This window comes from Pinus tabuliformis, chromosome 7 (assembly GCF_031772625.1).
Source record: "Pinus tabuliformis cultivar Carrire ecotype Pingquan chromosome 7, CPIR1, whole genome shotgun sequence".
NCBI lineage: Eukaryota > Viridiplantae > Streptophyta > Pinopsida > Pinales > Pinaceae > Pinus > Pinus tabuliformis.
Genome location: NC_142293.1, coordinates 499,458,140 through 499,475,659, shown reverse-complemented (window position 1 = coordinate 499,475,659; position 17,520 = coordinate 499,458,140).

Below are 17,520 nucleotides of genomic sequence, written 5' to 3'. Positions count from 1 at the left end.
GTGGTTTGGGATAAGAAGACAAGGCTCTACAGCTGAGTGTATAGAAGCCTAAGTCCGCAGCTGAGTGCGCAAGCCAAGAATCGTTTGTTGTACAAAATTCTCTATTATAAGCAACAATTCTTGTGGACATAGTCCCACATTGGGATGAACCACGATAAAATATGTGTCTTCATGTGTATCTTTTCTTATTATTTGTTGTAGCATAACAATTTTATTACAGTTGCATTTTATTACAACATAGTAATGATTATGGGTTTATATGATATGTTTTAAGTGATGAATGTAATGTGGAAAAGTAATGTATGAATGTGAAGTAATTTATGAATGTTAAGTATAAGAAAACATAAAAATACCACATTGCATCATCCCTCAAGGCTGCAGAAACCTGGTTCTGCATCCTCCCATAGTCACTTCGGATAAGACTGTGATCTGCTTGCAGGTCGTTGCTGAACGGGCCAATGATTGAGGGTTTTTTTGGTGTGCAGTAAAGAAGTGAACCTGGGTCAGCCCAACCTAAAGCCAACAAATGTTTTTTTAGCCAGGACGGAGATCTATTTGAGGAATATGTTTATGTGGCATCCGCCAAGGAAAGAAGTTCAAGATTGGGTAGAATAGAAGGAACAAGAATTTGCAGATCAAGAGAATATAAGCCCTCGCCTGTCATCTAAAAGGTGGTTACAGAAGTATCTTTTCAAATATCAATACAAAATTTTCTTCGTTTCGTTTCATGTTGATCTGTACAAGTGGATATCAAGGCTGATAGAAAGAAAAGGTTGTTTTAAAGGAGGCGAACCTAAGGAGTGGACTTCTAAACTGATACGACAACTCAAGAGCACTGACAATAGAATTTCAAGAGCTGTTGATTTATGGATTGATAACATCTTGGGAGGATTCATTAATGAGTTCTCGATAGACTTGACTGTGTCCTACAGTGAAGGAGAATGAAATTTTTTCAAAGGATCGTGAGGTAAGTACTTGAGATCTCTAAAACTCTAGATTAAGATGATTTTGTGTGAAAAGGAAGTTTTACGAATGTAGTCATATTATTAGTTTACTTATATTTGAGAGAATATCCAAAGAAGAGTCTAGAACAACACGAAGTGGAAAAAGATATAGAATAGACACTAGAAATAGATCTCGTGGCCAAGATCCAGAGACTTTCATAGAAACTTAATATAGCGCTCTTTTAAGCGAATATGAAAGTGAATAAATCCTCCCTAAAAACCTCAAAGTAACTCCACAATATTCACCCTTCTAGCCTAAAAGTTCACCGAAGCCAGAATCAAGTAATAATCAAGGTGATTTTGGTTTTCCCCGTCCACCTACCCCTCATCCCCCTCCCCTTACGAATCCCCCTTCCCCTCCCTCTCCCCCTCCGAGAAAAAATATGGTCAATTATATTAAGCTACTTATTTTTAAAGGAACTAGATCAGATGATCCATAACAATTCTCGTTTTTATGCGAAGTAGTGTGGACAAGAAAATAGGTCCATTGATGAAAATATAAGAAGGCACAACTTGTCACGACATTCTGAGATAGAGTGTGGACATGATACATTAAGTATTCGAGCAATCAGATCAGATCATTCACAGACATTAAAACAACGCTAGTAAAAGAATTCAAGAAGCCGAAGTCTGAGTTGGAGTGTATCACAGAATTAAAAGAAATCAAACAAAGGCCTATTGAGTCTATTTGGGAATTTGACCAGAGATTCAAGGTATTATTGGCTCAGGTGAGCTTCGACATAGCTCTACAACAACATAAGGAATGTTTTATAGTTGCACTATTACCACATATCATATTTCATTTGTCACAACAGAAGATAGAAACTCAAGCCGAAGCTTTAGAGCTGGCGATGAAATTAAGAGCTTCACCTATAGGAGATACCAATGTAGGTATGCAACAGATTCAAAGTTAGTTGGAAAATTTGACTTTAGAGTGGCCTTCTACAAAGTGCAAATCAGAAGACCACTCTAAAGAACAATGCTCTCTCTTCATAAATTACATGGCTAGTGGAGCACCAAATCCTTTTACTGTTGGATCTAGCCTCTGGTGTGAGATATGAAAAAATAGAGGCAAACATAGATCAGAAGATTGTTATTTGTTGCAAAAATATGTGCAGACTCCCAGGAACTTGTATTGCAAGTTCTATAAATCAGTAGGACATGATGAGAACCATTGTCGAGCTTATGAGATAATGATGGAGTGTGGTGCTAACACTTATAGAATGCAAGCAGAAGAACATGGACATGAGGATAATGGACAATGTAGTAGTCGAGGTGGTTATCAAGGAAGAGGTCAAGGTGGCGGAGCTGGTCGAGGACGTGGACAGATTATTTTCTATAACTACGGTCAACCAGGACACTTTGCGAGTGATTGTCAAAATCTCATTATGACATGTAAGTATTGTAAATATTTTGACCATGTAATCGAAGAATGTCTGGTACTTACGAAAAAAATGCAAGAAAAGAGAAACGAGAAACTGACATAGAATATCCAGATGATGACAGCCGAAAGAAGAACCGATGATCCTCGAATCAATATGGTTACTAGAAGTGGAGTTGCGACCGGTGATGAAAAATTAAATGAAAGAAGGAATCTGAGATTGCATGGGTTAGAAAGACTGTTGGAAAAGCTCCTATCTTTGATATTCAAAAGGAAAAATAAGTGTTTATGGAATCCAAGTGAAGCTTTATGGATGTTGAAGTTTTGACATCTAGTGCATAGCTGAAACATAAAACTAACTCCAACATAGCATCAACTTCGACATAGAAACCAGATTTGACACAAGATCAGGGGTCAACGAACCAATAAGTTATTTTCACCTCTTTTCTATAAACTTGTATGAAGTTATTAAGAGATCAAAAGGTTGTAGAAGGACTTCAGGAATTGATAGATTCATGTGCATCTAAAGAAATACTGTGAAGTGAGTTGTGTGCAGTTAACAATTTGCATCAGTAGAAGAGAACAGGAAGAGAAATGAGGCTTAGTGCGCAGATAGGAGACTATGAGATGGATCACGTTATTTTAGATCTGGGATCTGAGGCTAATGTTGTGACGAAGCAGACATGGGAGTTAATGGGTAAGCCGAAGTTATAGTGGTCACCTATTCAGCTAAGGATGGAAAATCAGCAGAAGATATTCCCCTTAGGAAGACTATCAGGTGTGACAGACATTGAAGGACTTCGCACTACAACTGACTTTAATGTAATAGAAATTGTGGATGATAGTAACCCTTATCATGCATTTCTTGGACTTGATTGGGCATTTGATAACATGGTTATAATTAATCTAAAGAAGAGACAAATGATATTTGAAGGGAATAATATGAGGGTAATTGTTCCCTTGGATCCATTAGAAGGAGCAAGGTATACAAAGCCAGTTAGAGAAGAGTATTGTATAGTTGATATAGATAATATCTATCAATTGACAGCAAAGGAATGATATTTTGTTAACCCTACTACAGAGGGAAAGTTAACTTGGGAGCATGATAGTTCTTGTGCATCAGACTCAAAAGAAGAATTGGAGAATTGGAATAACATGCTACATGAAGTATCTACAAGGCATTGTGAAAGAGTTACTAAATCAGTTCATTGCATGACATCTGAGGTATGTAACCTACCTTCTTATGATGGCTTAGGTGATGTGAATTTTTTTCTTGATGATTATGAAGAAGAGGTTCAAAAAATTCAAATATTGTTAGCTTTGGATATAGCTCTAAAAGCTACTCCTACTATATGGTGGGGTACACATAAGAAAAATATAGGAGGTTGGCAGGAGTTTCAAAGATTGATGTGGATAATATTTGGTCAGATAAACATAGAAATGGAGTTGAAATATGATGGTGAAACCAGTCCCAGGGAGCATATCCAGTTATGTACTACAACATGGAAGGATATTCCACAACAAGAATGGGTACATGGGTTCATTCATACATTGGAAACAATTCCTCAAAACTGGTACTTAGAAACAGAGCTTCGACATGGTACTGTGAGCTGGGAATATATGGTTGATGGGTTTATATTAACATTTAGCTTTGAAGATGATTTTCCATATATAGATTCAGCCCTTTAGACAGTTAAGAAGAAGATCTTTGAGAATTCAGCTCCAAGGACATGGAAACAACCTGATTGGGCTGCGTAGATAGAACATGCACTAGAATGCTACAACCTTATTGCAAAAGAAGAAAAATATCCTAACAACATTGACATAGCAGAATCAGAAAGACACCGCAAAGTAAATGGACCTGAGCCAGAGATACCAGATATAACAAAGCCAGTAAAGACAAAAAAGGTAAATATAGGATTAGAAGAGGAACCGAAGTTTGCAACTATAGGAGATTATTGGGATGAAGAAATAGTCAGCAAAGTGACAAAATTGCTTCATGAATATCAGGAGTTGTTTCCCACTATTTTGTTAGAAATGAAGGGTATAGTAGGATATTTAGGAGTTGTAAATATCCCCCTTAAGCTTGATGTGAAGCCAGTCAAACAAAGACCTTACAGATTGAATCCAAAATATAAGGAGAAAGTAAAAGTTGAGTTGGATAAGATGATAGCAGCATGAGTCATTGAACTTGTGGAAGAATCAGAATGGGTAAGTCCTATGGTGGTACAAGAAAAGAAAACTCAAGGAGAAATCAAGATCTGTGTTGATTTGAGGAAGTTGAATGATGCATGCTTACATGATCCTTTCCCTACCCCTTTCACAGATGAAGTGTTAGACAATGTAGGAGGTCAGGAAGTTTATTCATTTACAAATGGATTTCAAGATATCATCATATTATAATTTCACTTGAATATCAACATAAGACCACCTTTGCTACAGAATGGGGTTCATACCAATACATAGTGATGCCTTTTGGATTGAAGAATGCCCCTGCTATATTTTCAAGAGTGGTGGTCACATCTTTCAAAGAATATATCCACAAGTTTTTGGAAGTATATTTTGATGATTGGACAATATTTGGGTTGTTAAGAAAACATACTGGAAGTTTAAGACTTATGCTTGATACATGTAGACAATATCAGATCTCCTTGAACTTAAAGAAATGCATATTTTGTGTACCTTTTGGTATATTGTTGGGACATATTGTTTGCAAGCAAGGATTGATGGTAGACCCTATGAAAATTGCTATCATTGTGAACTTATCTCCACCAAATACAGTAAGGAAGCTCACACTACATTGGGACATACAAGATATTACAAAAATTTTATCAAAGGATATGCTTAGATTACTGCACCTATGGAAAAATTATTGAAGAAAGATGTCACTTTTTAATGGGATGAAGAATGTCAAAAGAGCCTCGACATATTGAAGGAAAAGATGGTAGTTTCTCCTATACTAGTATTCCCTGATTGGAATAAGGAATTTCATGTACATGTGGATGCTTCTTGTATATATTTGGGAGTGGTACTAGCACAACCTAGTGTAGGATAAATTGATCATCCTATAGCTTTTGCAAGTAGGAAACTATCTAAAGCAAAGAAGAATTACACAACCACAGAAAGGGAAGGATTGGCAATGGTATATGCCTTGCAGAAGTTTAGACATTATTTGTTGGGATCACATTTCAAGATGTTTATAGATCATTCTACATTAAATTATTTGGTTAATAAGCCTATTTTAGGAGGGAAGATTTGCATATGGTTATTGTTGTTTCAAGAGTATGACTTTGAAATTATTGTTAAGTCAGGAAGACTAAATGCAGGACCTGACCATTTGTCAAGATTGGAAACGGGTGAAGAACAAACCAATATAGAGACAATCTCCCTAATGCATAGTTATTTGCAAGAAAAATTTCAGATGACCATTTTACAGACATTATTCAATTTTTGAACACAGGAATGGCTCCTTCAGAATATACTACGAAGTAGAAGAAAGAATTAGTGGTGAAGGCAACTAATTTTTCATTGATAACGGGACACTTATATAAGATGGGACCAGATGAGATACTGTGCAGATGTGTTCATGAACATTAAAGGCAAATCATTCTAACAAAGGCTCATAAAGGCGTAGTTGGTGAACATTATGCAAGAAAAGATAATGCACAGAATATTTTGAGAGTAGGATTGTGGTGGCCTACACTACATAGAGATGCAAAGGAGTATTGCAGAGCTTGTGATGTGTGCCAAAGAATAGGAAAACCTTCAAGAAGAGATGAGATGCCACTGGTACCACAAGTTACATTGTAGGCTTTTGATAAATGGGCTATTGATTTTTTTGGACATATCAATCCACTTGGAAAGAGGAATGGTGCGAGGTACATAATTATTGCAACCAATTTTTTGACAAGATTGGCTGAAGCACAATTAGTAAGATATTGAAATGCAAAGACTGCTACGAAGTTCATTTTTGAATACATACTGTCTAGATTTGGGTGTCCAAAGATCTTGATGAGTGACCAAGGTTCCCACTTTTTGAATAAAACCATTGAAGGAATGACTGAGGAATTTCAAGTTTATCACCAAAAGACTACTCCTTATCACCCTTAGGCCAATGGAACTGTGGAAGCATTCAATAAGATTTTGGAAAATGAACTGACTAAGGTATGCAATGTAAACCACGATGATTGGGAGCTTAGGATTCCAGCAGTATTATGGGCTTATAGAATTACATGCAAGAATGATCCAGGTCCGGGTGTGACGAAGGACCCTTCCAAGACCTTTTGCGTTTGTGATGTGTTAAATTGCATTTTTTTAAAAGAACATAAGTGAATACATCTGCATGCTGTAAATAAGAGGAACATGTCAATCATCAACACATCAAAACATAATCCGTTGATAACGGAGTTCGTCCAGGAGGGACTATGTCTCTGGGCCCCAGTGTCAAGATGGTGTAGGCCACTGCATTAAGTGCTATCAATAGTGATGATGTACATAAGAGGTAATGTCACTATCATACAAGGAAAATGCCCTCATGCAGGAGTGGCTCTAAGAGATGTTTCGCTACAAGAACTCGTAGTCAAAAATACTCCTATCAGTATGACACAAACTCATGCATGATGAGCATCCAGCCAATATGGCATAAAAGGGATCTCAATGCAAACATGCATGACGACAACATGAGTATCCCATCAACATAAAACAAAGGGATCTCAAAACACAACATGACGAATCAAGACAACAAGTACATCACACATATGATTTCGCATCACAGCAAGTAGGGATCATGAAATCGAGTAAGAAACAAGATCCCACATCGAACATCAAACAGGGATCTATGCAGCACAATGCATAGCAAAAGAAGTACATGAACACACTGCATATACCTCACATCCTAGGGCCATCTGAAGAAGCGGATGTCAAACTACTGAAGCTGTTCATGCCATCAATCTCACAGCATCAATCACATGGAAATCGTTGCTCGCACATGAATGCTAAAACCTACATTCCACTTAGAAAAGTGACTGAAGAATAGATGACAGAATGAAAAATTTGAATGCACCATCAGATTTGTGGCGTCGAATAGTGCAAAATCGACTGTCAAATTTCTGAATTCTGAGGAAATGAAAATCTGGGGCTTAAGGAATCTTTTAGATTCCCCCTAGATTCCTCGAAGATTCCCTCCTCCAGGTCCTCTGCAAATCTGGTGCTCAGATCAAAATTCCGACTGCGCCATTAGGTTCCTTGTGGAACTATGAGAAAAATGAGTATGAAGTTGGTTGCATTGTGACTCTGGTGAATTTCAGCCTCCAAGGAATCTTTTAGATTCCCTCAAGATTCCTCAAAGATTCACTATGTTGGGAATCTGCAATTCTACTGCTCAAAAGGCGAATCTGGCCTCACCGTGGTGTTCCCTGCGAAAATCTGAGAAAATTGACTATAAACTTGGTTACATTCTGATAAAAAGAATTTTTACCTCCCCGGAGAATCTTTGGGCACCAATGAATATTTTGCCTCGAAATGTGTGTCAAGGCTCTGCCTCCTCTATCTCGAAATTCATGCCATGCTTCCTCCTCCGTGCACTAAAGAAATGATGGGTTAATATACATTTTTGAGCGGATATTTCCACAAAGAGGTCATTTGGCACATTGGTAAACTGGGCAATTTGTTAAGGAGGGGTCGGGGGATCAAATCGCGCCCCTCCTGAATTAATACATTACTGTTTTAATTTTTTATGTTTGGGAGTCGCATTTAGTTATTAGTGGGGTCGGGCCCGTCGTGGGCAGCCAGCCCCTTAACCTTCGCTGGTAAAAACATATGAGTCAGTTTGTTGGTTTTATGTGTGACATGGTAGGTTGGGGTCGCCCGTGGTGTGGGTCGGCCATGTGGCCAGGCAGGTTTGATTCCCGTCAACCCAAATATATGGTATTACATATATATAGAGGTGAGTGGTTGGGAGGGTGGCAGGGTTGGTGGCCCGCCCCCCAAAAATATTTATTTTTATATATTTTTTTTAAATTCTTTTATAATATAATGGCCATTTTGAAACCTCAGAAATTTTGATCGAAGGAGTCAAATTATCCATTTGACAATTTTGCCCGGAATCTGGCTGGAGTTGGCCGGATTCCATCCACTGGAAAATTCTAAATTGTGTCTCCATTAAGCCTACCCAGTCAGCGAAAAGTTAACCTAACTTTGACTACCTCTATCTCCTTCATCCGGACTCGGATTAATGAACCGTTCGCACCATCGCGATCATGATGACGAGATATTTAACATGAACCTGGTTTGAGCATAATCCAAACACTTTGATTTTTGAGCATTCATAAGCCCTCTTTGTCCTGTGTGTGTCTCTGGAGACACCTGGATCAATCTTCCCCACTGAGGAGCTTTTGGTCCTCCAAAAGCATGAAAAATAACCTACAACTTCTCTGTACCTTGTTTGCATCTCAAGCGTCTTAAAAAGGTCTCGTTCTCCCTCACCTTTGTTCTTCGAAGCCTTAAGCGATGAGCCGACACTTGCCACCTCTGCAACCTATAGTACATTGTTTTTGCAAATTACATGCTTGAATTTCATGACCAACTAATGACCCATGCATCCCATACTTGCCACGAGTTTATAACACATACTTGGTGGTCAAGTTTACATCAAGATGGACACAATACCCTAGCTACAAAAAAAAGGCCAACATAATATTGTTGTTTCAACAAGTGATGGTAAACACATCATCATTGCAACACATGATTTACAACAATAAGGCCAAACACTATTTGCTTTAACAAGTGATGGAAACACAACATCACTTTCAGAGTGTAAAATGCAACTCAAAATAAGACTAGACACCATTGTTGTTGAACAAGTGATGGAAAACACATCATCACTTTTACATTTTAAAATGAAACAAATGATTTACAAAAGTACAACCATGAAACATTAACATGTCTAGAAACCGTTTTTCACTTATCAAGGTGAACAAGACATCACCCTGTGATCGTCTTGCTTGTCGATCAATCGTTTCACCTAGTTCATGCACCAACACTTTGTCTTTAAGGCACTGCTCTGGATGGAGCCTCCAACATGTGGCTCTTTGATGGCCACTTATGTCACAATGACTGTAATAGGTCTTCTTTCTCTCGATTTTCTTAACATGTTTCATTACTTGCTGTTGAGAGGGTCCTTCACACCTCATCCTTTTGTGTGCTGCCATTCTTTTCCAACACTTATAAAATGTATGGTTATGTAATCCACAAAAGGTACATGTTTTTCGATTCCATGGTTCACATTCATCTCTAACAACATGATTATAATCAAAATGAACATTCAAAGATCGAAACTGGTTATACCTTTCCTTGTCATCTCTAGTGTAAGTATGGCGATGAGAGCTTGCCTCAACTCTTTCCTTGCAATGGAAACTGCCACAGGATGATGGGGATGTGTTCCCATCATTCTCTTTCCTCGACGATTTCGACGATGTCTCGAAAGAATCTGACACCTTCGAGCATTCTCCTTTAGTGTATCTCGAGCCTGCAAATTGAGGTCTCTGCACAACCTCCAATGGTTGAGTTATGCCTTGGTTATTAACACCAAGTTTTTCTTCCTCCTCGTACCTCGTCCTTGTAAGGAGCCTTATGTTTGTCCCTGTAATTGGGATCTCCAAATCTCCAACGGAAATCATATTATGTGAAGACGAAACCGAAAGGAAATCAACATCTTTTACCTCCTCTGTCAATTTGGAAAGAACTCATGAGGGATTCTCATCATCTGTTGTTGGTTCACTAACTGTCTCAACGCATTCTCCAATTTCTTTCCTGACATACCCAAGTCCTGCCTGATGGGGTAATTCTTCTACTTTGATGGGGTTGACAATGCCTTGGCCATTAATGCCCAAGCCTTTTCCTTCATACCCCATTTTCTTCAACAGTTTGGAGCCAATTCCTGTGGTGTGATTTTAAAAAACAGCAAAATCATCATCAGGACACATACACATTGAATTTAGAGAATTACTTTTTACCTCACATGGGTCACGCTGCAGTTTTTCCAAGGCCTCGTCCTTTGCTTGCAGCTGTCGTAGCAAACTTTTTTTTTCCTCTTTCTCTTCATGTAGATTCATCTTCAATTCAATGTTCTATGTTTGAAGATTATGTTTGTTGTGATTCAGTTCTTCCAGGGCCTCTTCCATGGCTCGCAATTCAAGCTGCAATCGCTCCTTTTTCTTTGTCTCTTTCTGTAGAGTTTCATACATTATTTCCACCCTTTTGGAAATTTTGAGCATGGTCTCGTACATCACTTTTTCATCCTCTGTCACTGCATGTTCCTTCGTTCACACTTTCAATTCACATCCATGCAAAGACCGCTCTGATACCACTTGATCCAGGTCCGGGTGTGATGAAGGACCCTTCCAAGACCTTTTACTTTCGTGATGTGTTAAATTGCACTTTTTTAAAAGAACATAAGTGAATACATCTGCATGTTGTAAAGAAGAGGAACTTGTCAATCATCAACACATGAAAACATAAGCCGTTGATAACGAAGTTCATCCAGGAGGGACTACGTCTTCAGGCCTCGATGTCAAGATGGTGTAGGCCACTGCATTAAGTGCTATCAATAGTGATGATGTACATAAGAGGTGATGTCGATATCATACAAGGAAAATGCCCTCATGCAGGAGTGGCTCTAAGAGATGTTCCGCTACAAGAACTCGTAGTCAAAAAGACTCCTATCAGTATGACACAAACTCATGCATGATGAGCATCCCACCAATATGGCATAAAAGGGATCTCAATGCAAACATGCATGACGACAACATGAGTATCCCATCAACATAAAACAAATGGATCTCAAAACACAACATGATGAATCATGACAACAAGTACATCACACATATAATTCCGCATCACATCAAGTAGGGATCATGAAATCTAGTAAGAAACAAGATCCCACATCAAACATCAAACAGGGATCTGTGCAGCACAATGCATAGGAAAAGAAGTACATGAACACACTGCATATACCTCACATCCTGGGGCCATCTGAAGAAGGGGATGTAAAACTACTGAAGTTGTTCATGCCATCAATCTCACGGCACCAATCACATGGAAATGGCTGCTCACACATGAATGCTGACACCTACATTCCACTTAGAAAGTGACTGAAGAATAGAATGAGAAAATGAAAAATCTGAATGCACCATCAGATTTTTGGCATCGAGTAGTGCAAAATCGAGTGTCAAATTTCTGAATTCTAAGAAAATGAAAATCTAGGGCTTAAGGAATCTTTTAGATCCCCCCTAGATTCCTCAAAGATTCCCTCCTCCAAGTCCTCTACAAATCTGCTGCTCAGATCAAAATTCTGATTGTGCCATCAAGTTCCTTGTGGAATTCTGAGAAAAATGAGTATGAAGTTGGCTGCATTCTGACTCTGGCAAATTTCAACCTCCAAGGAATCTTTTAGATTCCCTCAAGATTCCTCAAAGATTCCCTCCACTGGGAATCTGCAATTTTGCTACTCAAAAGGTGAATTCGGCCGCACCATGGTGTTCCCTACGAAAATCTGAGAAAATTGACCATAAACTTGGTTACATTCTGATAAAAAGAATTTTTACCTCCATGGAGAATCTTTGGGCATCAATGAATATTCTGCCTCGAAATGTGTGTCAAGGCTTTGCCTCCTTTGTCTCTAAATCCATGTCACGCTTCCTCCTCTGTGCACTGAACAAATTACTGGTTAATATACATTTTCGGGCAGATATTCCCACAAAGAGGCCGTTTGGCACATTGGTAAACTGGGCAGTTTGTTAAGGAGGGGTTGGGGGATCAAATCCCACCCCTCCCGAATTAATACATTACTATTTTAATTTTTTATGTTTTGGAGTCACATTTAGTTATTAATGGGGTCGCGCCCACCTTGGGCAGCCCACCCCTTAACCTCCGCCGGCAAAAACGTATGAGTCAATTTGTTCGTTTTATGTGTGACATGGTAGGTTGGGCCGCCGTGGTGTGGGCCGGCCATGTGGCCGGGCGGGTTCGATTCCCGTCGGCCCAAATATATGGTATTACATATATATAGAGGTTAGTGGTTGGGAGGGTGGTGGGGTTGGTGGCTCACCACCCAAAAATATTTATTTTTATATATTTTTTTAAATTCTATTATAATATAATGCTTATTTTGAAACCTCAGAAATTTTGACCAAAGGAGTCAAATTATCCATTCGACAATTCCGCCCAGAATCTGGGTGGAGTTGGTCGGATTTCGTCTGCTGTAAAATTCCAAATTGTGTCTCCATTAAGCCTGCCCAGTGAGCGAAAAGTCAAGCCAACTTTGACTTCCTCTATCTCCTTCATCCTAACTCGGATTGATGAACCGTTTGCACCACCACGATCACGACGATGACATATTTAACATGAACCTAGTTCGAGCATAATCCAAACACCTTGATTTTTGAGCATTCATAAGCCCTCTTTGTCTTGTGTGTGTCTCTGTAGCCACCTAGATCAAAGAAGTTGAAGGATCAGACACCCTTTAGGTTGGTTTATGGGCAAGAAGTTGTGATTCCCATGGAATACAGTATCCCTAGCCTAAGGATTTCAACTTTTACAAATATTGCAGACCCTAACATAATGGGGTAAATAATGTCGGAATTGATTGCTTTGGAAGAAGACAGACTTATAGTAGGATTCCATCAACAAGTAAAAAGGGCAAGAGAAAAGGTTTGGCATGATAGGCATATTAAGAAAAAGAAGTTTCAGGTAGGAGACCTTGTTCTCCTCTATGACAGTAAGTTTGTGAAGTTCCCAGGAAAATTCAAAATGCATTGGTTAGGCCCATATGTTATCAAGTATATTATTGATGGAGGTGCAATTCAGTTAGCGAAGTTAAATGGAGAGTTGATTCAAGGAAAAGTAAATGGTAGTAGGTTGAAGTTGTACAGGGACAATCCTACCCCTACAGCTTCTGTCTGAGGAAGAAAGGAGAAAAGTCTTAGTGCCACTTGCAGTTGAAAGTGGGCACTAGACTATAAACTATGCTGCAGAAAGCTTCGACGTAGAAGGTTACTTCGCTACAGTCTGGGGTATGTCGAAGATTGCAGAAGCTGCCACATAAGATAGGATGTGCGCTACAGTGTGGAACGCGTAGAAGTTCGTTAGAAAACATAAATATGGCTTTTAAAAGGGAAAAATACGCAAAAACTTGCATTTATGAGGACAGATTGGAAAGATCTAAGGATAGATATGCAATTAATGAGTAAATATGAACACAATCTGGACAAAATCAAATCTAATGATGGGGTTCGAATTTTAGAATTGTTATAAATAAGCTGCCTCCCACCCAAATTAAGAATTTTTCTGAGTTTAGAGCTCGAGTGTTCATAGTTGGAAGAAATTGCAAAGAATTTTTGCATGAACATTTTGTCAACTGAAAAATTGTGTGTATATTCGACGAAAGAGGCATAAAAGGAGTCATGGAAGCATTTGCCGCAACAACCCCGGTACACCCACAACATCAGCTCAAATGCTCGCAATAGCAACGCCCGTAAAAGTAGCAACTACAACGCCATTACCGCATAAACATAGGAGATTCCCGAGGAATAATATGGCTAAGGAAGTGAGAAGAAAGAAGAAACAAGATAAGAAACCCGTTAAAACTCAGAAAAATCTCGAGCCAGTCAAAGATAGTGACGAAGAAGTGGAGGAGATATAGGTGGAGGAAGGCGGTGCAGTATTTTTATCACCCCTACCACCATACATCCCGCCGAGGAAACCAAATGCCAAACCTATAAAAGAATCAAAAGATGTGAAGTATGGCACATTTACACCCTTGTTGCCAGAAGAAGTACCATTTAAAGGAGATTTTTTAGGAAAAATTTTACAGCTCAAGTTCGTGGACTATGATTTTAATGACAGGAAGAAGTACCCTTAGTTCAAACCAGATTAATATTTGAAACAAGTGCACTACTCGAACAATGAAGTGACGAGGTTAGAGCCACAACAATGCGCGAACGGGGTGGCGCAATCAGGACAACAAAATATGTTGAACGTGTCACACTTCGGTAGAAGTGCGGGGATCTCAGCATGTGTAAGGTAATTGCTCGTGCTGGTGCATGATGGAAATTTATGGTTGGGGAATAAGATCCCCATAGATCATGTGCTGATCTGGAGAATCACAAGATTTCCATACCAATGATGGAAACCCGCGGAGGAGTTTGTTGGAAAAGACTAGGACCGCTCTATAGGGGAAAATATGAGCAAAAAGTTCAGGTTGGTCAAAGGAAAGAGGGGCTACGACATAAATTTAATCAGCGACCAAGAAGCTCACTTCGCAGCGCACATATTGGCCGGGAATATTATGAGGAAATGTCATGCCAACAAAGTTCCTACATCAGTGGTGTCATTAGCCATGCAGTGTGCCAATGGGGTTCAGTATAACTGGGTTGGATACCTATGCAAGGAGTTCCTGGACAACTACCGCGAAGTCCAGGAGAAAGGTACAACTTTCCACTACACTTGGTTGATTTCAATTATTGCTATGTTGGCATGGAGAGAACCAGAGGAGTCGTAGCTTCCTCATGTGCCTACAAATACCAGTGAAGCTTTCAAGTATGTTTCGTTGTGGTTTACCACCAACGCGTCACGCGCACAAGAAAACATAATATTTTTTGTATTATACCATATGGATTTACACATATTAGTGAATCAGAATCCCAGAATCTCACCGAGCTTATGCAAGTAGTATAGCTCTGTGGCGAAGTTCAAAGAAAATTTTCACAAGGTGTACATACAGGCACACAGGGATACAAAGAAGAAATGGCATGCCTTGCCATATATGGTGGGTAAAGATGATCTTGCGGTGTAGATACATGAATGGCCCAAAGAATGGATGAATCTGCTGGAGGTAACAAGAGACGGTGAGACAGAAGGAGAAGAGGTGGACATTTCGCAGCATGGCAAAGGCAGTGGAAAGATAAGGAGTAGTATGAATAAGAGTCAGTGGAGGAAGAACAACATGATGACGGTTAACAATATCCTATTGAGGAAGATGAGCAGATCAAGGAGACAAAAAACACATAAACAAAAAAAACTTCCACGGAAAAGAGGAAGGCAGAGGGCGAAGCTACCTCAATGAAAAAGAAGAAGCAAAAGGCCGATAAGATGAAGGATCTCATGGTCCTTACTCAAGAGGACTTAGATCAAATCAGGTGCAGGATATAGGAAGCAACAACAGAATCCTGGAACAAATTCGAAGATCGCTATGACACACTTCTGACTAGTGTTATAGAGTGCATCGTAGAATTGAAGATACTGGTGCAAATGTTTAGATAGCCCGTGCAGATAGAGGAAAGGGTTGGAGCAGAAAGGAAAATAGAGCCTATGCTTGCAACGAGGCTAGCGCAGATACCTACAAGAGACTTACAGTTTGAATCTGCAGAACTAAAGCAACAAGCTAAACAATGGAATCACGTCAACATGAACATTGCAGCAATCTCTCTACCAAGGCTACACAAATTGCACATGTAGATAATTGAAGAACTGAAGCTGCAAGAATAGCATACATCGCAGTTGAATATACAAGTAGAAAAAGAGTGTGCTGCGTTGTGGCAGAAACTCGAGTAGGTGATGCAAGAAAAGGATCAAATGATAGAGGAATGCCAAAAGATGAAGGAGGTGGTCAAAGCCACATGTAAAGAGATTCCAAACCTTAATGTTCGAGACAAAGAGCTAGTAGAAGAAAAGGTCGTGAAGCTCCGCCTTGCAGTGAAAGAGTATAAGAAAAAAAATCCACAGTGCAATTTAAGTGTGAAATGCATATTAGTGCGCTACAAATGAAGTTGCAGACAACTACACCACATGAAGTAAGGGATGAGAGGGACACTGACCTAAAGACTGTAATGGCCAGCATATCCACAGCATTGGAAGACTATGAGAAGTTGTTAGATGAAATCTTGCAAATTTTGACTTTGTTGTTGGAAGATCCAAATGTACAGAACATACAAGAAGAAATGCAGCAAAACCAACAGTGGTTAGAAGAGATTCAGGAATCTACAAACACCTTACCAATCGCGTAGAGGCTCGTCAAAATCAATGAGAGTAATGCCCTCTAGAAGAACATTGAGGAACTAAAGAAGGAGGAGAAAATTTTGATAGAAAGGTCTCATCCTTGGAAGGATGAGGCCCTCTAGTTATCACTGAGAGTGGATGAGAAGCTTCAAGAGCTTTGGCAAAGGGAAACAAAGTTGGTGCATAAGGCTGCAGAACATGTGACAGAGGCACTATTGGAGGAAGCATGCAACGAGGACAAGCAGGTGACAGAAGCCCTGCAACAGTTCAATCAGGTCTACAATAGAATCACAACAAAAATTATATGCAAAGTAGTTGAGTGACTCAGGTTGAGTCACATGTGAGTGTTGGGTGCCTATTGGATGCAACCCAAGTGTTATAAACATTTTTGGGTACTGCAACCCCAATCATAAATGTCCATAAACCAAGGGCTCTTAAGTCCCTAAAAGTGTTGTTCCAACCTCTAAAAGAACAAGGTCAACTGATTACATCTTCTCCCAGAAGTTCTCCATGAAAAACTACTCAGAACTGGTCAAAACTGGACCATCTCACCTGCTCCATGGTCAAAGTGCGCTGCATCCCACCTAAATATACACGAGAGGTGCGATGCATCTTGAAAATCCCTTCTATGGGGTGCGATGGGTGAGAGTGGACAAATGGCAGGGTCAATCTGCAAGGTGGAGGATCATGGAATCTTCCAAAAACTTCTCCTGTGACACTTGCCTCTCTGCATTCGCCCAAGTATGAGTAAGAGATCATCAATCTCCAAGTGGAATCAAGAACTATTAGAGAGAGGACACTAATCAAATCTCAAAAGCTGACTCACCCCCCTTGCAAACATCTATATATGGATCCCTCATCCCAGAGATCCAGAGGCTGGAATTTTGTATCTTGTAAGGAGGTGCTGCTGCTTTCTTGGTGTAATATCATAGTGTTGGGTGATCTAAGCTTTTCATGAGGTGAAGAAGGGCTTTCTTGTTGAGAGGATGATGTTGGGTCAAAACAATTGGTTGTAATCCTCTTTGCTATTCTTGATTATTAATAAAGTTATTCAAGTTTTCCTCCACATTTTTGTATGATTGA